General features: G+C 40.6%; 1 long non-coding RNA gene across 1 annotated transcript; it reads right to left on the bottom strand.

Moving 5' to 3' along the window:
* Positions 1 to 14,721: 14,721 nt before the first annotated feature.
* LOC125964031 (uncharacterized) lies at positions 14,722 to 24,266 on the bottom strand. Its single transcript, XR_007476542.1, has 3 exons — positions 24,193 to 24,266; positions 23,923 to 23,997; positions 14,722 to 14,757 (listed from the first exon to the last, which is right to left on the bottom strand). It is a non-coding gene; the product is annotated as an uncharacterized LOC125964031 (long non-coding RNA).
* Positions 24,267 to 25,487: the final 1,221 nt, after the last annotated feature.

Raw genomic sequence — 25,487 nt, 5'->3', positions numbered from 1 at the left:
GGGCTGCATTTAAAGAAAATCGCAAGTGTTAATTTTCCAAAAACGTGACTTTTTAGAGCTACGAAGCTCAGGCCGTTTATTGGTTTTTTGTTTGTTTTTGTTTTGTTTTTGGATAGTAACTTTACTCTGAGGTGTCTATATTGTGTACTGGGAGGCAGAGCACCCTTTCTCGGAAACAAACAAAAAAAAACAACCTGCAGCCAAGAAACTGGAGAGAAAAATGGCTGAATTTCTTCTAATTCTCCTTCTCCTCTCCCTCTCCCTCTCCATCTCCATCTCCAACCCCATCTCCATCTCCATCTCCAGCCCCATCTCCATCTCCATCTCCAATCCATCTCCATCTTCATCTCTATCTCCATCTCCATCTCCATCTCCAACCCCATCTCCATCTCCAGCTCCAGCTCCATCTCCATCTTCATCTCCAACCCCATCTCCATCTCCATCTCTGTCTCTGTCTCTGTCTCTATCTCTATCTCTATCTTCCTTCTCTCCTTCTAGGACTAAGGGTCATGATATTGTTTTTGTGAGGACAATGTCTTTATTTTTAGGAAAAGCATGCTTAAGTATTTAGGGGAGATTTATCATAATGTCTACAACTTACTTTCAAACACCTATATGAGTTAAGCAAGTATGACAAAGTGTTAGGAAATGTTTGATTCAAGGTCGTAGGTATAGGAGTGTGCACTGTACTCTTCATTCAACTTTCCACTGTGTTTGAATACGGTTATAATGAAAAGATGAAAAAAATACATACAGACCAAGCAACATACAATTTGTAAAAGCAAATACCTATGGAGGAAAAAGAATGTGAGTGGGGAGTGAAAATATAAGGGAAAAACAAACACCAAACCAAGGGAGGAGCCAGATACTGACAATGATAATAGCGGGCAATGGGCAGAAAATTAAAATTGACTCAACTCTACACACCTGAAAAAAGAAAAAGAAAGAAAAAAAAATCAAGTCAGCCAAGTGAGTCCCTTCCCTCACAGCTGGCAGAGCAGAGATACATACATGAGTGGACCCGCATACATGCGGAAACAGGCTGACTACCTAGAGTTTCTCTCATTGCAAGTTGAGTCTGGATGCTTTCAAATCCATTTGGTAATGCAGAGTTATCTCCCTTATGTAATGAAGGCCTTATATTATTTGATTTACAGATCCTCTTACGATGAGAGACTTGTTCAATAATTCCCAGGCTTGTAACTAAATACCCAGGGACATACTTATTCACTTGGCTGTAGTCAAGGCCCCAACTCAAACATCTCCATCCCCTCCGGGTATGAAAGGATGATTTCTTTCATTTGTTTAAAGTGACTCATCAGCTTCCAAGCATTCTGGGAGGACTCTTCTGTGTGGCCTCCCTGTGAGTCAGGTAAAAAAGAGGTTGTGAAGATCCCTCAGGCCTCATCCTTCGCGGAGAAAGTGAGATGCTGACATGCATTGCCTCTGGTCCTTGGAAAAATGGCCAGAATAAAAGTCCATGCCAAGAAATACCCCTGCCAAGCAGTGAAGACACAAAAATCAAAAGAACGTTGTCTTTCGGGAGGGCTGCATAGTGATCCGGAGAGGAATATGTTGAGAATTCCAATAGAAAGCTTCCAGAGAGCAGGAAACCCATCTTCTTATATCCCAATGCCCAGCCCAGTTCTGAGAACATGATCGGTGCTCAGTACATATTTGTCAACGGGGTAAATGAATCAATAAATGATTGAACAATGCATAAATGATTCAGGCTGGAAAGGACAAGCAAATGTGTCAGAAAACCATGATGCTTTTTTCTTAAATTAAGTAAGGGAATGATTTGAATAGCAAACAAGAAAAATAAAACAATGTAGCAGATATCTTTAGTTACCGGTTTGCTTTTGTGTGTTGAAACAATGTTTAAGTAAACATAATAAATGGAAAGAACGTTGTCTATGCAAGTTAGGTACAAGTTAAATGACTAGAAACAAATTGTTCATTTGTGCTAGAAACCAAAAGGTTACCTTACAAAGGTCCAAAGCTGAAGACCTAAAATCTCCTTAGATCATGCTCTGATATTGCCAGTCTAAGAGTAGCAATCCTCAATCCTGGTTCTGTCAACCACAAGGGTTTCCATTTCACCCCCAGAAGCATCAGAAAATTCTTCCCTAATTTCTCAAAGCAAACAATTATTTTAATTTTAATTCACTAAATTGTTATGAAAACAAGGTGGTAGTGGAGAAGGGAGTGTTGTGAAATCAAAGAAGCAATGATAATTCTCCCCAAAATTTCAAAGTTCCTCTCTAGTCTAGACAGACAGTTGTTTCTGAGAATACCACACTCCCCAAAGCTAGAAATAGAGTGGAAAGTTTTTTTTAATTCCCCCCATTTTTTGTCCCATCTTGTAGGTCTTTTACTGGGGTTATTTTTCTCTTCTCCATAGCACAAAGAGGTGAGTCTTGCTAAATGACAAAAGCCAAGTTTGCTGGGGCTGGCATAAAGCAACTTTTTTGCCTTGCCTGAATTACTTTACGTAATTGAAAACATCACTCTGATAGACAATGCCACAAGGCACCATGTAGTGAACTCAGGAAAAATCGAGGGTTGTGACCTGAAATTCAAACCTGGCCTAAGTAGCTGGTCAAGACAATTTGGACATTCTAACTTGGAGACAGTTGCTGTTTTGTTGTTATTTTTTTGCGGTACGCGGGCCTCTCACTGCTGTGGCCTCTCCCGTTGCGGAGCACAGGCTCCGGACGCGCAGGCTCAGAGGCCACGGCTCACGGGCCCAGCCGCTCCGCGGCATGTGGGTTCTTCCCGGACCGGGGCACGAACCCGTGTCCCCTGTATTGGCAGGCGGACTCTCAACCACTGCGCCACCAGGGAAGCCCAGTTGTTGTTTTTAGTGGAAAATTAGAGAGAGATTCTAAGTCTGCCCCCATTCTACTTTACCCACCTCTTTAGGTAAACCCCTTTCTATGTTATCAAAGGGATCCATCTGCCTGGCTCCCATCTTCATAGGACCTTTTCTTCAGGCTTCCTCACAGCATCAGTTGGTCTTGACTCTGCTAAATACAGACCCCACTACACTTCAGTTCCTTCCTAAGCTTCCCCTAAGCAGAGCACCCATTCCTGGCCTCCGATTATGATTGCGTTGGTCTAGTTCAAGCTCTGATTCAACCCCAGGGCTAAGACGGCATCCAACTCTGAGTTAGGTACAGTGCTGGAAACCATCTCCTCTTTTGTCAGTATCGAATGTTTGTGGACATTTGTCCAATGTCACGGTCCTAAGAATCAGATTAGAAGAGAGCTTGCTTTGTGCTTTTCCTGTTCCTTTTTTTTTTGAAATGCATTGTATCTTGCTCTGAACATTATTTCTTTCTTCCTGCTCTTCCAGGTTAAAGCCAAGAAATCTCCAACATCTTCCAGTCATCCAGAAATAAAACAGGCTGAAATCCATTTGGATTCACATCTCCATTTCCTAGGGTTTTTAATCCAAACTCTCAAATTCAAATTCCTGTGACAAGCAAAGAATTTACCGTCCTTTGTTGGACAAAGATGCTGAGGCATAAAGAATTAATTCCTACACTGAAAAGTTAATAATGCAGAATCCTGGGTAACAGCCTCAGAGATATCAATGCAATAGATTTGTCAAAAGACAAAAAAAAAAAAAAAAAAATAGGCACTTTAACAGACATTCCAGGTGATTCCAGGGAGGTGCAGCCCATTTTTGAGAAAAGAAGTCAGTTTAGCAAGAGCTGAAAATGGCTGGAGTGGGGGAAGAACGTCCCATGGAACTTGGTGATGTGCAGCCTACTGGGGAAGGGGGTGTGTGGAGGCCCTACATGGAGCAGAGGGCTGCAGAGTATAAAGTCTGAGCTCTGTTGCTCCACCTTTGGGCTGCTATTCACCACTAGACCCCAGGCAGTAAGGAAGGGGGAAGATGGAGCCACTGTGCCAAATAGCGGGCAGTGACCTGATTTCCCAAACTCTGTTCCTCTCACCCCACACCCTTAGGGTGATTTCATGCCTCACCTGTAAGCTCAGCCCCACTCTCAGTTTCCAGAACTAGCAACTAGAAGTGGGATGAAAGCAACTTCAGTCAGACTGGAACCTCAAGTAATAGGACAGTAATCCTCAACCTTTTTTCCTTTGACATCCCTCAAAGCAATGGTTAAAAAATTCTCACTCATTTCTAAGTTGATATCTAAATTTTTCATCATAAGTTTAAGTTGCTGCAAAAGATTACTTTCTGGCATATTGTATATTTGGGCATTTTAAAATTGAACTGTCACGTGATTCTTTTAAAAATACTAAATGGAATCTAAAAGTTATGAGTTGGTGCCTGCCATCATTCATTGATCTGTTTAAAGTATACATGAACAGGGAATTCCATGGCAGTCCAGTGGTTAGGACTCGGTGCTTTCACTGTGGGGGACTGGGTTGGATCCCTGGTCAGGGAACTAAGATCCTGCAAGCTGAGCAGCACAGCCAAAATCAATCAATTAATTAATTAATAATTAAATAAACCCGAACGAGTCCTTTATTTATTTATTTATTTATTTATTTATTTAGCTGCACCGGGTCTTAGTTGCAGCATGCATGTGGGATCCAGTTCCCTGACCATGGATCAAACCTGGGCCCCATGTATTGGGAGCTCGGAGTGTTAACCACTGGAATGCCAGGGAAGTCCAAGTCCTTCTTTAATAGTCAGAAATTTTATAGCAATTTGTTTTCCTCTTGAACTCATAGTTCCATCTGACTTCCCCCATATAATTTCATCCTAATACAATATATCTTTTTTCTTTTAGTCTTTTATTGATCATTCTATCATACATATTTTCTCTACTATAATATACATTTATGTTTATATATTTTTATAGTTATGCATTTTATGTATATATAATCACATATATATAATCTGATATTTAATGTTTTTTTTAAATTTCCAGTGACCAAAAGGATCTGAGTTGAAAAATATCTTCTGAATCTAATTATCACTATAATTTCAGTAAAATCAACAAAAATATATTACAAATCATGGCACACAGAGAGTGAGTGTTATTGGAAAGGCATCTCTAAATGAATAGGACTTATTCTAGTTATTCTATGGATAAATAACACTTAATATTAGAATGAGCTAGAGTTCAGAATCATTTATATTAATATTTTCCATTTTTATATACGAAAGTCCTGAGAAATCTTTTTCATATAAATAATTATATGGGGGGGGCTTCCCCGGTGGCGCAGTGGTTGAGAGTCCGCCTGCCGATGCAGCGGACATGGGTTCGTGCCCCGGTCCGGGAAGATCCCACATGCCGCGGAGTGGCTAGGTCCGTGAGCCATGGCCGCTGAGCCTGCGCGTCCGGAGCCTGTGCTCCCAGCGGGAGAGGCCACAACAGTAAGAGGCCCGCGTACTGCAAAATAAATAAATAAATAAAAATAATTATATGGAAATGGAAGGGGCTTGTTATAGCAATGCAATTCAGTTCTTTGAATCTTTCTGAGCTAATTTTAATTATTTATCAACTGACAACTGGATTATATCATTGAATTTTCTTAAAGCAAAGAATCAGAAATCATATGCATTGCAAAAGTTTTATTGTGCAATCATAAAATCATTTCATTTTTCCCACCAGCACCAGTATTTCAAATAGTACCTTGGTGCCCTATAGCTTTTCACTTTCTAGGGCATGTTTTCTTGACAGGGCCAAAAATTGGTTCTTGAAGAATGAAAAAAAAATCTTACACTTTTTGTGTATAAAGAATAGATATGCATACAGTACACGAACAAGTGTACAGAGTATGCATAGGGTATTAAATTTTTATAGGGAGAGGATTAGGAACAAATAACTAAAAGCCTCCTTAGGAGGCCATGATGAAAAAAAGGTTGAGAAACACTGCTCAAAGGCAAAGTCTCACTATAAGATTTGGAATAGGGGAGAGTTGCGCCTTTTCCTTAAAGCAGGAGAAATGCATTCATGAGAGGGGAGTGAAAAAGAAACCAGCTTTAGCCACAGGCTTGTTCTAAGACAGATTAATTTTAGGAAAGAGTTCATAACAAGTTATGTTAAATAACTTAGTATAAGTAAAGTACTGGAACGTAGGTAATTGCTAAATATTATTATTATTGGTTGTTGTTATTGTTTGAACATTCTGAGCATCTGGAAATTGATTCCCTTAAAACTATAAGTCTTTATATCTCATGGACGATAGTTATCCCCCAGGAAAACTTAAACTTCACTTTCAAAACAACTAAGTTAGGATAGAATCAGATGCTTATAATGGAGACCCAAAGTAATAATGGTAACACTAGATAAATTTATTTTTTGTTGCACAGAAGTTGGAGCTGGTATGGTGGCTCTTCTCCAGCTGGTCAGGGTTCCAAACTTCTTGTGTCATGTTGCTTGGCCAGTCTCTAGGATTTCGTGTTTATAGGCATGGTCACTCTCACCCTTGCCTTTACTCCCTGGCAACGACCACTCCACCCTCTTCTTTTATGAGTTAGACTTTTTTAGATTTCACGTAAAAGTGAGATCATGCAGTATGTCTTTCTGTGTCTGACTTATTTCACTTGTCCTCTAGGTTCATCCATGTTGTCACAAATAGCAAAATTTCCTTCTTTTTTTAAGGCTGAATAATATTCCATTGTGTATGGGGTAATGCATAACCTCTTCCTACACCCTCTCATATTATATAATTAAAAATTAATTGCACAAGTAAATCTGAACGTACTGATTGACTGCTCTCCTAATGTCTTAAGACCTGGATGGAAAAGGAGTAGAATTCAGGGAATGAAATTCACATGACTCTTAAGAGTGCATTATATGGAGTCTGCAAAAGACATCGCAAACAAGCACATAAATCTGTAACTGGCTTTGAGTTCTAAAAGGCTATTGTGAGCCCTAAGTTGAGCTGAATGTGCGATGTGATGTTATTTGATGAGAAACCTGTGTAGACACAGGTTATCACTCTTGCCAGTTAGAAGGAGAGTCTTAATTCTTATGACCATATTTGTATCTAAGTAGAGGTAAATAATGATCAGGTGAAAGGGATAGTTTAAATTCAGTTGACAGTAAAAAAATAATTATTAAAAAATATTTAGTAAAAAATACTAGTTGATGGTAAGTTAAAAATGTGTCAATCAGGATAGGTTAGATTATGATGCAAAAAAATATAACCCTTATTCAAAATCTTAACAAAGCAAAAAACAGAAATATTCTTGTAAAGCTCTAAAGCTGTAATCATGGACACGTAAAAGTATAGGAGACTTGCTTGGGTTTTGGGTTTGAAACGATAGGGTACAACATCTAAAAAAAAATTCTGTGCTAAATTTACAGGGAAGGACAGGGAGTGGGGGAGGGGAGTTCCACCCTCAACACAACAGTCTTTCCCAGTGGAGATGGTATAGGGCTCCGGACCAGAAGCCTTGATTTTCTCTGGGCTGAAATTGTAGAATTCTCTCTCTGCCTTTCCACCCCAGCCCTCAGCCTCTGGCACTGTCACACATTCAGCAAGATCCCATGCAGTAGCATTGACAAATGGAGAGAATTAGTCCTGAAGCTGGGGTTCCTGCAAATTGCAGCCTATCATGGCAGCCTATATGTCTGTTAGAAAGTCTCCTAGCTTCTACTTGCCCCAGAGCCACTCTGTTCATGTCCCCCCACCACTCTCACACTTACAAATGTCCCTAGAGGCCCCCATCTCTTCTCTCCTGGGAAGGATTCACCCTCTCTGGAATTTGATTTCTTTGGATTTATTTGTGCCCATAGCCTTCCAATGTTTTTTGGGGGTTTTTTTGATTATAACTTACTGTTATTTAATAATCCTTTAGGCATCATATCACTTGATCTTCTCAATAGGTATCGTTTCCCCTAAGAACTTCAGTACCAGCCCTGTTGCTTTTTTTTTCCTTTTGCATTTTCAAAAGCAACTTTATTGAAGTATACTTTACATATCATAAAATTCATCTAGTTTAAGCATAAAATTCAATGCTTTTTAGTAAATTTACAAAGTTGTGCAAGCATCACTACAATTCAGTTCTTTTCTTAAGATTTTTAGAAATTTCATGTAATGTCTGAAACATTTATATTAATATATTTTCATACAAATAACCCAAAGAAAGTTTAGTATTAGTTCTTTTTTTTTTGTTTGTCTGTTTTTTTATAGAACAGGTTCTTATTAGTCATCAATTTTATACACATCAGTGTATACATGTCAATCCCAATCGCCCAATTCAGCACACCACCATCCCCACCCCACCGTGGTTTTCCCCCCTAAGTGTCCATACGTTTGTTCTCTACATCTGGGTCTCAACTTCAGCCCTGCAAAGCGGTTCATCTGTACCATTTTTCTAGGTTCCATATACATGCGTTAATAAACGATATTTGTTTTTCGCTTTCTGACTTACTTCACTCTGTATGACAGTCTCTAGATCCATCCACGTCTCAACAAATGACTCAGTTTTGTTCCTTTTTATAGCTGAGTAATATTCCATTGTATATATGTACCACTTCTTCTTTATCCATTTGTCTGTCGATGGGCATTTAGGTTGCTTCCGTGACCTGGCTACTGTAAATAGCGCTGCAATGAACATTGGGGTGCATGTGTCTTCTTAAATTATGGTTTTCTCTGGGTATATGCCCAGTAGTGGGATTGCTGGATCATATGGTAATTCTATTTTTAGTTTTTTAAGGAACCTCCATACGGTTCTCCATAGTGGTTGTATCAATTTACATTCCCACCAACAGTGCAAAAGAGTTCCCTTTTCTCCACACCCTCTCCAGCATTTGCTGTTTGTAGATTTTCTGGTGATGCCCATTCTAACTGGTGTGAGATGATACCTCATTGTAGTGGGTTTTTTTGTGTGTGTGTGAGTGTGTGTGTGTGTGTGTTACACGGGCCTCTCACTGTTGTGGCCTCTCCCGTTGCGGAGCACAGGCTCCGGAAGCGCAGGCTCAGCAGCCATGGCTCACGGGCCCAGCCGCTCCGCGGCATGTGGGATCTTCCCAGACCGGGGCATGAACCCATGTCCCCTGCATCGGCAGGCGGACTCTCAACCACTGCACCACCAGGGAAGCCCCTCATTGTAGTTTCGATTCGCCTCTCTCTAATAATTAGTGATGTTGAGCAGCTTTCCATGTGCTTCTTGGCCATCTGTATGTCTTCTTTGGAGAAATGTCTATTTAGATCTTCTGCCCATTTTTGCATTGGGTTGTTTGTTTCTTTAATATTGAGCTGCATGAGCTCTTTATATATTTTGGAGATTAATCCGTTGTCCATTAATTCCTTTGGAAATATTTTCTCCCATTCTAAGGGTTGTCTTTTCGTCTTGTTTATGGTTTCCTTTGCTGTGCAAAAGTTTTAAGTTTCATTAGGTCCCATTTGTTGATTTTTGTTTTTATTTCCATTACTCTAGGAGGTGGATCAAAAAAGATCTTGCTGTGATTTATGTCAAAGAGTGTTCTTCCTATGTTTTCCTCTAAGAGTTTTATAGTGTCCAGTCTTACATTTAGGTCTCGAATCCATTTTGAGTTTATTTTCGTGTATGGTGTTAGGGAGTGTTCTAATTTCATTCTTTTACATGTAGCTGTCCAGTTTTCCCAGCACCACTTATTGAAGAGACTGTCTTTTCTCCATTGTATATCCTTGCCTCCTTTGTCATAGATTAGTTGACCATAGGTGCGTGGGTTTATCTCTGTGCTTTCTATCTTGTTCCATTGATCTATGTTTCTGTTTTTGTGCCAGTACCATAATGTCTTGATTACTGTAGCTTTGTAGTATAGTCTAAAGTCAGGGAGTCTGATTCCTCCAGCTCCGTTTTTATCTCTCAAGACTGCTTTGGCTATTCAATGTCTTTTGTGTTTCCATACAAATTTTAAGATGATTTGTTCTAGTTCTGTAAAAAATGCCATTGGTAATTTGATAGGGATTGGACTGAATCTGTAGATTGCTTTGGGTAGTACAGTCATTTTCACAATATTGATTCTTCCAACCCAAGAACATGGTATATCTCTCCATCTGTTGGTATCATCTTTAATTTCTTTCATCAGTGTCTTATAGTTTTCTGCATACAGGTCTTTTGTTTCCCTAGGTAGGTTTACTCCTAGGTATTTTATTCTTTTTGTTGCAGTGGTAAATGGGAGTGTTTCCATAATTTCTCTTTCAGATTTTTCATCATTAGTGTATAGGAATGCAAGAGATTTCTGGGCATTAATTTTGTATCCTGCAAATTTACCAAATTCATTGATTAGCTCTAGTAGTTTTCTGATGGCATTTTTAGGATTCTCTATGTATAGTATCATGTCATCTGCAAACAGTGACAGTTTTACTTCTTTTCTGATTTGTATTCCTTTTATTTCTTTTTCTTCTCTGATTGCCATGGCTAGGACTTCCAAAACTATTTTGAACAATAGTGGTGAGAGTGGACATCCATGTCTCATTCCTGATCTTAGAGGAAATGCTTTCAGTTTTTCACCATTGAGAATGATGTTTGCTGTGGGTTTGTCATATATGGCCTTTATTATGTTGAGGTAGGTTCCCTTTATGTCCACTTTCTGGAGAGTTTTTATCATAAATAGGTGTTGAATTTTGTCAAAAGCTTTTTCTGCCTCTATTGAGATGATCATATGGTTTTTATTCTTCAATTTGTTAACATGGTGTATCACATTGATTAATTTTCGTATATTGAAGAATCCTTGCATCCCTGAGATAAATCTCACTTGATTGTGGTGTATGACCCTTTTAATGTGTTGTTGGATTCTGTTTGCTAGTATTTTGTTGAGGAGTTTTGCATCTATATTCATCAGTGATATTGGTCTGTAATTTTCTTTTTGTGTAGTATCTTTGTCTGATTTTGGTATCAGGGTGATGGTGGCCTCATAGAATGAGTTTGGGAGTGTTCCTTCCTCTGAAATGTTTTGGAAGAGTTTGAGAAGGATGGGTTTTAGCTCTTCTCTAACTGTTTGATACAATTCACCTGTGAAGCCATCTGGTCCAGGACTTTTGTTTGTTGGAAGATTTTTAATCACAGTTTCAATTTCATTACTTGTGATTGGTCTGTTCATATTTTCTCTTTCTTCCTGGTGCAGTCTTGAAAAGTTATACCTTTCTAAGAATTTGTCCATTTCTTCCAGGTTGTCCATTTGATTGGCATAGAGTTTCTTGTAGTAGTCTCGTAGGATGCTTTGTATTTCTGCAGTGTCTGTTTTAACTTCTCCTTTTTCATTTCTAATTTTATTGATTTGGGTCCTCTCCCTCTTTTTCTTGATGACTCTGGCTAATGGTTTATCAATTTTGTTTATCTTCTCAAAGAACAAGCTTTTAGTTTTATTGATCTTTGCTATTGTTTTCTTTGTTTCTATTTCGTTTATTTCTGCTCTGACCTTTATGATTTTTTTCCTTCTGCTAACTTTGGGTTTTGCTTGTTCTTCTTTCTCTAGTTCCTTTAGGTGTAAGGTTAGGTTGTTTACTTGAAATTTTTCTTGTTTCTTGAGGTAGCCTTGTATAGCTATAAACTTCCCTCTTAGAACTGCTTTTGCTGCATCCCATAGGTTTTGGGTTGTCGTGTTTTCATTGTCATTTGTCTCTAGGTATTTTTTGATTTCCTCTTTGATTTCTTCAGTGATCTCTTCATTATTTAGTAATGTATTGTTTAGCCTCTATGTGTTTGTGTTTTTTACGGTTTTTTCCCATCATTGATTTCTAATCTCATAGTGTTGTGGTCAGAAAAGATTCTTGATATGATTTCATTTTTCTTAAATTTACTGAGGCTTAGTTTGTGACCCAATATGTGATCTATCCTGGAGAATGTTCCATGCGCACTTGAGAAGAAAGTGTAATCTGCTGGCTTTGGATGGAATGTCCTATAAATATCAATTAAATCTACCTGATCTATTGTGTCATTTAAAGCTTGTGTTTCCTTATTTATTTTCATTTTGGATAATCTGTCCATTGGTGTAAGTGAGGTGTTAAAGTTCCCCACTATTATTGTGTTACTGTCGATTTCCTCTTTTATAGCTATTAGCAGTTGCCTTTTGTATTGAGGTGCTCCTATTTTGGGTGCATATATAATTATAATTGTTATATCTTCTTCTTGGATTGATCCCTTGATCATTATGTAGTGTCCTTCCTTGTATCTTGTAACATTCTTTATTTTAAAATCTATTTTATCTGACATGAGTATAGCTACTCCAGCTTTCTTTTGATTTCCATTTGCATGGAATATGTTTTTCTATCCCCTCACTTTCAGTCAGTATGTGTCCCTAGGTCTGAAGTGGGTCTCTTGTAGACAGCATATATATGGGTCTTGTTTTTGTATCCATTCAGCAAGCCTGTGTCTTTTGGTTGGAGCAATTAATCCGTTCACTTTTAAGGTAATTATCGATATGTATGTTCCTATGACCATTTTTTTAATTGTTTTGGGTTTGGTTTTGTAGGTCCTTTTCTTCTCTGTGTTTCCCACTTAGAGAAGTTCCTTTAGCATTTGTTGTAGAGCTGGTTTGGTGCTGCTGGATTCTCTTAGCTTTTGCTTTTTTGTAAGGCTTTTGATTTCTCCTCTGAATCTGAATGAGATCCTTGCCGGGTAGAGTAATCTTGGCTGTAGGTTTTTCCCTTTCATCACTTAAAGTATATCATGCCACTCCCTTCTGGCTTATAGAGTTTCTGCTGAGAAATCAGCTGTTAACCTTATGGGAGTTCCCTTGTATGTTATTTGTCATTTTTCCCTTGCTGCTTTCAATAATTTTTCTTTGTCTTTAATTTTTGCCAATTTGATTACTATGTGTCTCAGCGTGTTTCTCCTTGGGTTTATCCTGTATGGGACTCGCTGTGCTTCCTGGACTTGGGTGGCTATTTCCTTTCCCATGTTTGGGAATTTTCGACTATAATCTCTTCAAATATTTTCTCTGGTCCTTTCTCTCTCTCTTCTCCTTCTGGGAACCTTATAATGTGAATGTTGTTGTGTTTAATGTTGTCCCAGAGGTCTCTTAGGCTGTCTTCATTTCTTTTCATTCTTTTTTCTTTATTCTGTTCCACAGCAGTGAATTCCACCATTCTGTCTTCCAGGTCACTTATCCGTTCTTCTGCCTCAGTTATTCTGCTATTGATTCCTTCTAGTGTAGTTTTCATTTCAGTTATTGTATTGTTCATCTCTGTTTGTTTGTTCTTTCATTCTTCTAGGTCTTTGTTAAACATTTCTTTCATCTTCTCGATCTTTGCCTCCATTCTTTTTCCGAGGTCTTGGATCATCTTCACTATCATTATTCTGAATCCTTTTTCTGGAAGGTTGCCTATCTCTACTTCATTTAGTTGTTTTTCTGGCGTTTTATCTTGTTCCTTCATCTGGTACATAGCCCTCTGCCTTTTCATCTGATCTATCTTTCTGTGAATGTGGTTTTTGTTCCACAGGGTGCAGGATTCCACAATGTTTTTTTTAATACACTTTTTTTTAAGCTTATCCCTTTTTGTCTCAGTGTTATAGAGAAAGCAATGGTCTAGTCCAACTATCTACAGCCCAACAGGAAGGATCACTCTGCAAAAGTAGATTTTGCCCTCCCTAGTTAGGCTCATACAGTAGAAATTACACTGGCTGTTATTCCACAGCCTCTAGTGATTTTGTTTCAGCATCATTTGGAATTTTCTTTCTCACATGTGCTTTAGCTGAAAATCCAAACTCCCTGAACATGATTGTCTAATGCAGAACACCCAGACTGGTGGATATTTTCTGCAGATATATTTTCTTTGGCCTGTACTCTGTGTGTGTGTGTGTGTGTGTGTGTGTGTGTGTGTATGTGTGTTTGCATATTTAATGTGAATTTTTTGCAGTATATAAAAATTGAAATCTTTCACATGAACATTTCTGTGTCCATATTTTCATTTATCAAGAATGACCTCTAAAAGCACTGGTCTTGCACTACTGCAAGGCCATGACAACCTGGAGCTGAACAGTGACCGCCACCCACAGGACATGCATTCTCAATTACCTGCACTCTCATTACCTGTACTCTCATTACCTCTCATTAGGCATTTAAAGTTGCAACTCCTAATCTAATGAGTGAGTTGGAACTGACATGAGGAAAGGATCCACAATGGCATCCCATTGCACTTAGAATAAATCCAAGAATACAACCAAGTCCATACCATGACCTAAAAGGCCCTCCAGGCTCTGGCCCCTGGCCCCTCTCTGACTCATCTCCTCCCCCTGACTCACTCCGCTACCTCTTTCCTGTCCCTCAGACCAGCCAAACACACTCCAGCTTCAGGACTTGGCTATTTCCTCTGTGCCTCGATTTGCACTCCCCACCACGAGTCACATGGCTCAATTCCTAACTTTGTCCATGTCTCAACTCAAACATCACCCCCTCTGAGAGGACTTTCCTGGCCATCCCATCTAAAACAGCACTTCTCACGACTCTATAGCCTGACTCTGCTTTATTTTGGTAGCACTTTTCTCTGACATTTTATTATCTATTTGTTAGATTGCTGGCCTATTGTCCATCATCCCCACAATGAAATGGGTTCTGTGAGGACAGATACTCTTTTTCTTCTTCACTTCTGTACCCCAGCAGCTGCATCACTACCTGGCACATAAGTATTGTCAAATAAGTGGATGCCTGAATGGTAGCCTCTTTTTCACTCAAATCATTGGTTTCATGGTTTTCCTCTTCAGAGCAACAAGGAAGTTGAACTTCATCAACTCGAGCATCATTTCCAACTTAAACAATTTGTTCTTCTCACCAGAAGCTTCATAATTATTTGTAGGTTTCACTCTAGCCTCCCTGTACTCTTGGAGAACACCTAAAACGACCATTTTACAAACAGACATAGAGAGAAATGTCAATAAGTTAATGCCAGTGGTAAAAAGAAAGACAAGCAACTTCACAGGCAAGGGAGGAGAATCAAGGCTGATGTATTCTCAGAGAGGTGAGATGGAGGTAGAATGGAGAAGTACCCTGACCCACAGTCATCAGTATCCTGATCAAGGTACAGACAAAAGAGGCTCCCTCAGTTTGTAGGGGAGTATAACAGGTGAGCTAGAGATGAGCTTCCTGACTCCATTCTAGAAGCCCCAGTGGCTACAGGCTACTAGAACCTCTGCAGGGCCAGACATGCCTGACGAATGAATGGATGGAGAAATGGATAAAAGCAGATTTTAACTCCAGCAGAAGCTGCTCAAGGGTGTGGGCCAATGTTGACTTGTTCTTGCCCTAGGTCCAGATTAGAGCTGTCCAAGATAGGAGCCACTAGCTAGGTGTAGTTATTTAAATTAAATCAATTAAAATTAAATAAAATGTAAAAGTCAGTTCCTTAGTTGCACTAGCTACATTTCAAGTGCTAACAGCCACATGGGGCTATTGGCTACTCATCAGGCAGTACTGATCATAGAACATTATGCTCAAATGCTCTTGGGCCATTCTGACTAGATGCAGCCAATCACCTGGCTTCCCACTATCCGACCCTATATCCTAGTTGCTTTTAACTGGAATTCCCACATTCTCCCTTTCTTGTTATAAGAATTCCCAGTCTGCGAGAACATGGCCATTAAACAAAATGGAGGCAGTGAAGTTCTGAGAAACAGCCCAGGACTGGCTGCAACTTTTCACAGTTTTTGAAATGGCTGCTCAGCACCCAAGTTCCATCCTGGACTCACTTCTTTGGAACTGCTGTGGACTCTACGGCACCTATGTGTCCCGGGAGCTCAGGTCCTTCTCTGTGGCTTCCCGCTCTTCACAGGAGCCCAGACGCATTACTCAACCATGTCCCGCTGAGCATTACAAATCACACTGTATCTTTAAAAAAAAAAAAAAAAAAAAAAAAATTGACTCACGGGAGTTACTCCAATTCACTTTCTTTCTTGGAATTCACAACCTCTTTTGATGTTTATCAATACATCCCTACCTGGCGTGCTTGCCAAGATCATGTCTAGGTTTTGGTGATGTATCATCTCCCCATAGCTTATTGTAGGAACTTCCCACCCCTTTTGGGGTCCAAAAGTTCCATGAGCAGCATAAGATGGCAAAGTACCAGGAAACAAGGACTCTGCTCTCAGCTCGACATCTTATTCAGGAGCCCAGGCTGCCTTTGAGAGTCAGTACGTCTTGGGGAAGGATTCCAGGAAGATGTGTGGCTTTGGAATAATTACAGAGGTCATCTAAGTAAGTTAAATAGGCCTGGAAATCATAATTATGGCCAACAAAAGACAAGGTGAGGAAGTCGAAGAGTTTATCTTTGGCTTCTCTCCAAACTCCCCTGAGAAACTTCTCTTTCATTTTTCCCTTTTGTCCCCTTCCCTCAAGCTTGCCGAGGACTCTCTATCTTGGTTGCTCACCCTTTCAGGGCAGCAACTTTGGGGCTCTTTTTCTCTCCCATGGAAAGTTAGTTCCATACCCATTAGACTCCGCTAGTTAAGACCAACCAGCTAATAGGAGAAGCTAATTTACTTAAAGACAGGAATCCTTCTCCTGGTTCCAAAGATGGGCTTCAGAGGGCAGTGAAGACCCTAAGATACTGTAATTTTGCATGTGCATTTTTATGGAAAAGAGCCATAGATTTCAGCAGATTTTGAACTATTCCATGACCTCAGAAAAGATTGAAGCCAGTGCTGGTGAATATTAACAGCTGATCTTTGCAGGGGGTTTTCTTCTCAGGTAATGTTTGCTTTTTAACTACAGTGTGATGGAGAAACAATCATCTATTAAATATCTCTGCCTCAGGAAATAATAATAGGGGAGTTTTCAGGCCAGAGGCAAGAGAGATTGGAAAGACTCTTTGGAGCAAGAGACAACCTCTTATTTCCTTTGGGATACTACCCAACCGCCTCCACTTAGGATGAAGGGACACTTCTCTGTGTTGTCTTGTTTTTCTTTGAATACAAAACCTTTCCACTCTCCGTAAAGAAAATGCATGTTTTCCTTAGAAATCTTTAAAAAAAAAACAACAACTAATCAGGCTTAGGAGGCTACTTATTTTCTTCATTAAAGATAAATTCTGTGAAGAAGTGGCAGCATGGCGTGGTGAGGGAGCGGGAGACAGTTTTAGTCCCCACTCTGCCGCTCATTTGCTGAGCAACCTTCTGAGAATGCTTGGCCTCTCTGGGCCTCAGTTTCCTCATTTCTAAAAAGTCTGGGCAATCCTCTGCCGTCCTGTGATTCTAAGAAAGCTGCCAAAAGTCTACTTTAAATAAAAATTGTTTACTGCCCTTTTATGGAGATGGAGCAGTTGTTTTCATAGTTGGGGGGTTGGGGGTGGATATCCAACCAAACACTAAGTTGTTTTCTTCCTTTTTAGTATGTTAGCATCTTGTCCGAAGTAGCAAAACCTGCTCTTGAAAGCTTCAGAACAGTTTGTGGTGGGATTGCGATTCTTGTCTCAGAAAGATTAATTGGAAACAAAGTCTAAGGAAGAAAATTCAAAGCCCATTTCTATGCTTCCTGCCTTTTAGATCTTCTAACATGTAAATGGACCATTACAAAGAGGATTTGTCATTAGAATGGTCTGCGTGAAGACCAGCATTCAGCTCCCCTTTCCTCCTCGCCAGAGTCCAGGGTGACCAGCATCCTAATGCCCTTCTTTTCAGTTTGCAGGAGGATGAGCTGCATACTAACTCCAGATTCTGAGTCCCCAACTTTAATTAACCACAGTCTTAACAAACTGGAGGCTCTTCCCCACCCTCAAATGGTGCCTTAAATCAGAACAAAACGTGCTAGCGATGGGCACTCCAGACATCCACACTCAGGCAATATATATATATATATATATATATATTTATTTATTTATTTATTTATTTATTTATTTATTTATTTTAACTTAAGAAAGCTGCTTTTGATCCCTGAATTCTTGTTGGTCTTTCCCATATTTGCTTCTGCTATATTTCTTATCTGCTTCATCTTTTTATTCTTAAGTGCTAGGTTTGGGGGGTTTTGTTTTTGTTTTCTTGGCAAAATTCCCTAGATGACTATAGTTTTCTGATTGTTTAATTCTCCCCCATCACTGGTCTTTTTTCCCCTTTCTCTCTTCTTCTAATACAGAGACACCTCCTTTCTCAGTGATGTCAGGTTTTCTAGCATGACTGAGAAGCAGGAGGCAAGCCAGCAGCACCACTGAATAGACAACAAAGACTTAATACCAAAGTTATGATAAGTTAGCCTTCACTCAAACCAGTTTCCTTTCATATTACATATAATTCTATCTAGGAAAAAAAATTGCAAGCGTCAAGCGTATAAGTGTGTGTTGGAGAGGAAGGTCCAAGCAGGCATGGGAAAGAGGAATGCTTCAATCACTAGACTGACAGGTAATGAGACAGGAAATAGAAGGCAGTGAAAAAGTGATAAAAGGAGAATCAAAGGATGTAGGATATTTAATAGGGAGATAAACAGAACCATTTACCCCAGTGGTAACTATTCCAAACAGCAGCATATCTAGAATGGGAGTAGAATAGATTATCAATTTAGCTTAGAAACAGGACAAATAATAAACGGATTGAGAAGAACTATTTCACCTAAGCACCCCATAACCACCCTTCCTTTTTAACTTTAGTGTAATAGCTGAGCAAATGACTGCTGAGAATATTTTTGCCATCCTCTTGCAGTTGGGTATGGCCAATGGGATGTGTGCATGGACATAATATGGACAATACTCAGGTCATACCCTTCTTTGAAAGGAAGACTCATGCTCTCCATTCCCCTCATCTGCTGCCTTGGATGTGGACCTTGTACCCAGAGTTGGGACAAACAGTCGCATACTGAGGATGGCAGAGCAACAGGAAAGAGTCTGGGTCATTGACACAGGGGAGCCACCATATCACCTTACACTGCTTATGCTCCCGTCGCGGAGCACAGGCTCCGGACGCGCAGGCTCAGCGGCCATGGCTCACGGGCCCAGCCGCTCCACAGCATGTGGGATCCTCCCGGACCAGGGGCACGAACCCGCATCCCCTGCATCGGCAGGCGGACTCTCAACCACTGCGCCACCAGGGAAGCCCTGTTTACTCTGTTTTTTGATAAGAAGGTGAACTTGCTGTGTTTATGCCACTGATATTTTGGGTTTTAGCAGCAAAATCTACATCCTAACTAAACAACTAATGAAACTTCTAACTAGAGATACTATTTGGGGGATCCCATTGATTATGCCTCCACATTTCACTTTCACTTCTCTCCTTTGTCAGTGGCTCTGTACTAAAATGGGGAAAAATGGGATTTGAAGTCCAACCTTGGCGCCGCTAGTTACTAAGTTTTCTTTATTTATGAAATGAGAATCATGAGAGTTAATATTTAATAAATGCTTCTGTACCATGCTTGCTTATGTGCATTATCTCATGCAATGCTCACAACAACCCTATGTGGTAGGTACTGTTATTATCCTAATCTTATAGATCCAGTTAAGGATCTTTCCTAAGATCTTTCAGATGGTGAGAGGCAAAGCTGAGATTTGGGCCGAAAGAGTATCCTGAGAGCTAGCAGCTCTTAACCACTTCCCTCTGCATTGAACTTTCTGTGTTGGTGGGAGATTCAAGGCTAAATACAGCACCCAGAACACAATCATCGCTTTACAAACTGGGGTTGCTACTGAATGATACTGATTGTGTCCTGACCAAGTCTGTCTCTCTGAGCTACTGAATTACCTGCCTAAAACCTCCTCTTGGTTAAAACATTCTTCCATTAGCCAAGGGAGCTAAAAGTCTTTGATTAAACTACAATAAATCACTTCTTAGTTAACCGAGGAAATTTTCTTTCTCCTCCTGTTCTAAATTCATTTTAGTCAAAATCTCAGGGTCCTACAACTCTCCAAGGCCACCACCTATAATGATCATTCTGAGTCATCAAGGAAAGTTGACATTCTATTCAAAATGCTTTGGAAGGCAGGAAAGGCACCCTGATGACAAACCCACATGCTGAGAGAGGGCTCCCCTCCCCCCATGAGGGAAACAGACATACTCCAGCCCTCTGGACTTTCTTTTCTCACACAGGCAGGAAAAAGAAGAAATAAACACTGCTTTGATACCAAAAATGAGAGTCCTGTTACTGCTCAGAAAAAGAAAAAATTAAAAAGAAACGCAAGTGTGAGAGGAAGGAGGAGAAAGAGGGAAAGAGAGAGGAGGAAGGAAAGTATGTAACGCACAAGGATTTCTCCTAAAATGGGTAAAGGAAAAATCAGGGGTGCTTTAAAAGGTAGGTTCTGTTTTACTCTCTCAGGATCATTCTGCTCCCACCTCACACTGTATAGACGTGGTGAATGGGCTTAAAGGCGGGTGAGGGAACGCCATGTGGGGACCCCTGAAAACCACCAGGGGCACCAGACTCTGGTCCTTCTCCATTTGGTCTAGACAGCAGCAATCTCTGTCTCGTGGTGTGAGAAAAATGTATTGTCCCATTTCACAGAAAAGGAAGCTGAATCTTGAGGATGACAAGAAACGTTTCCAAGATATATAAGTATTAAGTGGCAAACATGGGATTTTAAACCCAAGGCTATCAGCCAGATGGACTGAAAAATAAGATTCATTTGATATGAAGCTCCAGCTTTCTCCTTAGATTACTTCCTATATTAGCTATCTATGGTTCCAGTATCTTTTTTCTTTCTTTTTTTTTTCCATTCAACATTTATTAAGCGCCAAATATGTTGCTAAGATATAAGGACATGATTCCTCCTGACATCAGATTAGCAGACTGATGGAGATGGCAAAGACGAAACACATAAGGGTAGTAAATTATTAGACTGTTACAAGCACTACGGCAAGGGTACCTGCAGGATAGAGTAACAACAAAGGTGGTTACAGGATAGAGTAACAACAAAGGTGGTTACCAGTCATTGAGTGCTGACTTTGAGCTAGGCACAGTGCTGAGAGCTTTGTCTGTGGTATTAGCGAAGGGAGGCCAAAGAGAGGGGAAACAATTTTACTGAGGGTGGGGTTAGCTTGCCAGATTTAGCAAATGAAAATATAGAATCCCCGGTTAAACTGAATTTCAGACAAACAACAATGCTTTTTTAGTATAAGTATGTCTCATGCAATATTTGAAATATACTTATACTAAAACATTATTCATCATTTATCTGAAATTCAAATTCAACTGGGAGTCCTGTATTTTATCTGGAAATTCTAGGTGAGGAGAGTAAGAGAACAGTAGAATATGTTTCATAGAGAAGGTGAGTCTTGAAGATGAGTAGTTTTTCTCCAGATTAGGAGTAGTGTGGAGGGAAGAAAGAAAAACAAGGACTGTTGAATCTCTAACCTCAGATGAATCATAACCATGAGAAACTATAAACTTTCAAAAGAAAGGCCAATAGCATTGCTTTCATAGGGATGGGTTAAGCCAAAATCATTCCTTTTTTGGAAATAAGTAGGAAATAAATTAAAACATACATTTAGCTACTTTGTAATTATAAGATCTCCCACTGAGTTAGGTGGAGGTCCAGTGAAAAGCTCACCGTTGCCAAGCAACCACTCAGGATGTAGGCTTCTCCTCTTCATGAGTAATGGGGGTGCTGTGCTTTAAAGGAATACCTCCTACCCCCTCAAATAAAAGATTCGAGTGAAGAAGAGTAGGTAGGGTAGTGAAAATAGCAGTTATCTCACTCTCCCGTGCCTGGCCAGGTGACCTGGGCTAAGCTACTTCCCCCTGTCAATTTCAGCTTCCTCCTCTGTGAAATCACAAGGTCCCCTTGACTGATATCTAAGGCCACCTCCAGTCCTCACAATGATCTAGTTTTAAGTAGTGAGGCTAAGTCTCGTCAGCTCTCAGGCCAACCACATGAGGAAACAGCTTGGCTCTCCAGCCTTGCTGACAATTCTATATGCTACCAATATTCCTCCAGAAAATGAACTTCTGCTCTTTTTAGCTGGAATTGGTTTCTGCTGCTTTCAACCAAAAAGAACTTCAGATCACTGTGGGGCGGGGTGGGGGGGGGAAGAGAGGTACTAAGGTCAACTACATTTTTGAAACTCAGGGTTAAACAAAGCCACACCATATTCTTCACTGGAGTATTTCCCACACCGTTTAACATGGTCATGTCTTTGTGACTCTTTCTTTAAAAGAGAATATAGTATTTGGAGTTTCACAAACCATCTTTATCACAGATTCTTTTTGTTGCTTGGTTAGAGCAATTTTCAGGACCTATAGCCTGCGGTTCCTGACTCCTGAGACTTTTCACTTTTATCTTTAAGTGTTATAGATATGTAAAGTCTGACCCATTAGCCAATTTTAGGATCTTAGGTGAAGAAACTGTCTCCCCCTTCTTCTTCACCCCCCTGAAGTACTAGGCATGAACAGATGACCATAGTAAAGCAAGATTGTACTTCGGACTCATTGCGAACCAGCCATCCCATAACCACAGATCACAGAATGCCGTTTTGGAGACCAAGAGAGTTGACCCATGTCACTTTGCCAAAAGGCAATTTTTCCTGATTCCTTTCTGCCTGCCCGGGATTCCTGTGGTTTTCACTGGTAAGGGGATCCTTCACAGCCTGACGTTGTTACTTTCATACTACCATCGCCTGCACTGTGTCACGGGACCCTGGAAGAGCCGGCTGCCAGGCAGATAGAGGACACGTGCTCTAGGCATGGCTGAATGTGGATTATCCACAGCTGGTTCGGCTGCAGATCCATCAGCAAATTGTGGCTACCAGTGACTCGATTGCTGGCACTAAGGGCACTCCGTTCAACCCAAACATATGAACTTCTGGGACATAGAAGCTCCTCTAGTATATTGTCTAGTAAACAGGGACACGGACCTGAAAGAATTCAGATTCTTACTCATCAGAGTGACTTTTGGGTATCTCTGGCAGGAACCCCTCGGCATTGTGTGTTTGAACAACAAAAATAGAGGCACAAAAAATGCAGGCCACAAAAGCTTCAGCTTACAAGATAGACTGGAAAAAAATCTCTATAATAAAAATATTGGTCTAAAGTTTGGGCTAGAAGTTATTATCATTCGTAAAGACTTTCTTCAATAGAGGAAATTCATTTAATGCAAAATTTCTGTTGACTAAAAAGAAAAGAATGGGACTTCCCATTCTTAACCCACAGTGGTTAAGAATCCGCCTGCCAATTCAGGGGACACGGGTTCAATCCCTGCTCCGTGAAGATCCCACATGCTGTGGAGCAACTAAGCCCACGCGCCTGGAGCCCATGCTCCCCAACAAGAGAAGCCACCGCAATGAGAAGCCTGGGCACTGCAACGAGGAGTAGTCCCCGCTCGCTGCAACTAGAGAAAGCCCACGCGCAGCAACGAAGACTCAACGCAGCCAAAAAATAAATAAAAAAAAAAAAATAGAAAGAATGCATTCTACTCCGTAGGATTAATAACCAAGCAGCTGGCTAAGGGAGTTACATGCATATATCACCTGAACATTTTTATATGTAAAATAGGCATTATAAGACAGGTACTTTTATTATTTTCTTCATTTTATAGAGGAGGAAATTAAGACAGAGGAGGTTACAAAGCTTGTGCAAGGTCATATAGTTAGCAAGAAGCAAAGCTAGGATTTAATACAGGGCCGTCTGACTCCGGTGCTTACCATGCCTATAACTGATGAGCTATAGTCCTAGCAGTTTTGCTGAGACATTGAGCCCATCAGACCTCCTGGGGCAGATGGAGTTCCTAAGCCTGGATGCCTCTGGACATGAGCAGTTACATCTGTTCAACGCTCTTCTGTCCACCTCCCCCGGCCCCACCCTTGAGCTGTACAAACTATCATTTTCCAAGTGTTCCATGACATGGAAAATGTTGGGAAGCATTAATTTAGCCAGCTAGGAAATCACTTTCTGATTAAAAGGTGAAAGTCATTGGATGGATGGAAACTCAATGACTGCCCATGTGCTAAGGGCCCCCCTCTTTCCTTTAGACAAGGACAACTAGGCTGAAAGGTCAGGAGCAGGTGGGGTGCAGGACAAAAGGAGGCTGTCATTTCTGTGCGAACTCAGTAGGAGAATTAGGCTAAGTGCCCCTAATTGAGCGAGAGTTGCTTACGTCAAGAGAGTCTTCATGGACGTGGTCAGAAGGCTGCATCAGTCCAGAGCAGAATTCCATAAACTACGACCAGACCTGAGGGACAAATCCAGCCCATGGTCTGTTTTTGTACAGTCCATGAACTAAGAATGTTTCTTATATTTTTAAAGGGTTGTAATCAAAACAAAGAAGAATATGTGACAAGGGACCATTGGTGGCCCTCAGTCCTAAAATATTTGCCGCCTGACCGTTTACAGAATAAGTTTGCCAGCAACTCCTGGTCTAACTCACCAGCAACCACTCTGTGATCATCACAAGAAAGCCATGAGCCAGGACTTCCCTGGTGGTCCAGTGGTTGAGACTCCACATTCCCAACGCAGGGGGCCCAGGTTCGATCCCTGGTCGAGGAACTAGATCCTGCATGCCACAACGAAGATCCCACGTACCTCAACGAAGACCCAGTACAGCCAAATAAATAAAATAAGATAAATAAATAATTATTAAAAAAGAAAACAAAAGAAAGCCATGGGCCAATGAATGTGAAGCCAGAATAAAAAACCTTGTAAGATGTCAATGGCTTCACTGACAATTGTAGATCCCTTATGAAACTCTTCAAGGCAGATTTACCTTAGACTTTGGGGAAAAAGGTTCTATATTTAATGGGAAAAGAGAAACAGGAAAATAACCTCCTGTTCCCCAATTGACACCTTTCAGTTTGCTAGATGTCCAGGTATTGTATGAGCCATTTCCAGGCAGATTCTGTCAGAATGAACAACTGTAAAGAGATGTTTCCATGTTTCCAAGAGGGGACATGAAGAATCTTAATCATAAGGAAGAAAGAAACCAGTTATTTAAAGTCTACGACATACCAGGAACTTTCACACCTACTAAGTCAAAACTCTGTGCACTCTGCTTTCATTTTATAGATAACACACTGGGTCTAAAAGGGCGAAGTGACTTGTCCAAGGTCAAACAGCTGGTAAGTGGCAAACCTGGGCTGCAAATCTCAATTTTCTGATGCCAAGTCCAGTGTTCCTTTTTCTACACTTGGCTCCTTCCTAGTGAATTTGCTCCAGATGGAGAATCCAAAATCCGGAATCCAGGGTCCCAGGGAGACCTCATCTGATTAACGAGCATATGAGACTGGAGGATTACAAGGTCCCTCCTGGGTCCATCCTTCTCTGATTGTTTCTGAGAAATGATGCAAATGAAATGGAAAAGGAAACTCAGGTAGACAACTTTATGCTCCTGGCTTGTCTGAAGTTCCCTGGGCTATGAGGTCAGTGAGGGTTGCCTAGATTAACTTAAGGGAGAAATGCGTGACCAAAATATGTGCACGAAAGGCTTCCAATGCTGACAGTACGGCAGCCTGACTTAACAAAGGCTCCTTCCCCCTACAAGTGCATGTAAATGCTGGATACATAGTTTACAACCTTAAAATCCATAGCCTGAAAGAAAGCCAAGAAACAAAAAGGAAATTCAAAACCAGAGATGTAAGCTCCAGCTGACACATGAGGGACCAGGAAAGAACTGGGCCTGGCTACAGGTCCCACAGTAAATTTGGCCTAGAGGCAGTTTGGGCTGGA

Source organism: Orcinus orca, chromosome 3 (assembly GCF_937001465.1).
Source record: "Orcinus orca chromosome 3, mOrcOrc1.1, whole genome shotgun sequence".
Lineage (NCBI taxonomy): Eukaryota > Metazoa > Chordata > Mammalia > Artiodactyla > Delphinidae > Orcinus > Orcinus orca.
This window is presented reverse-complemented; position numbering and strand designations above follow the sequence as displayed.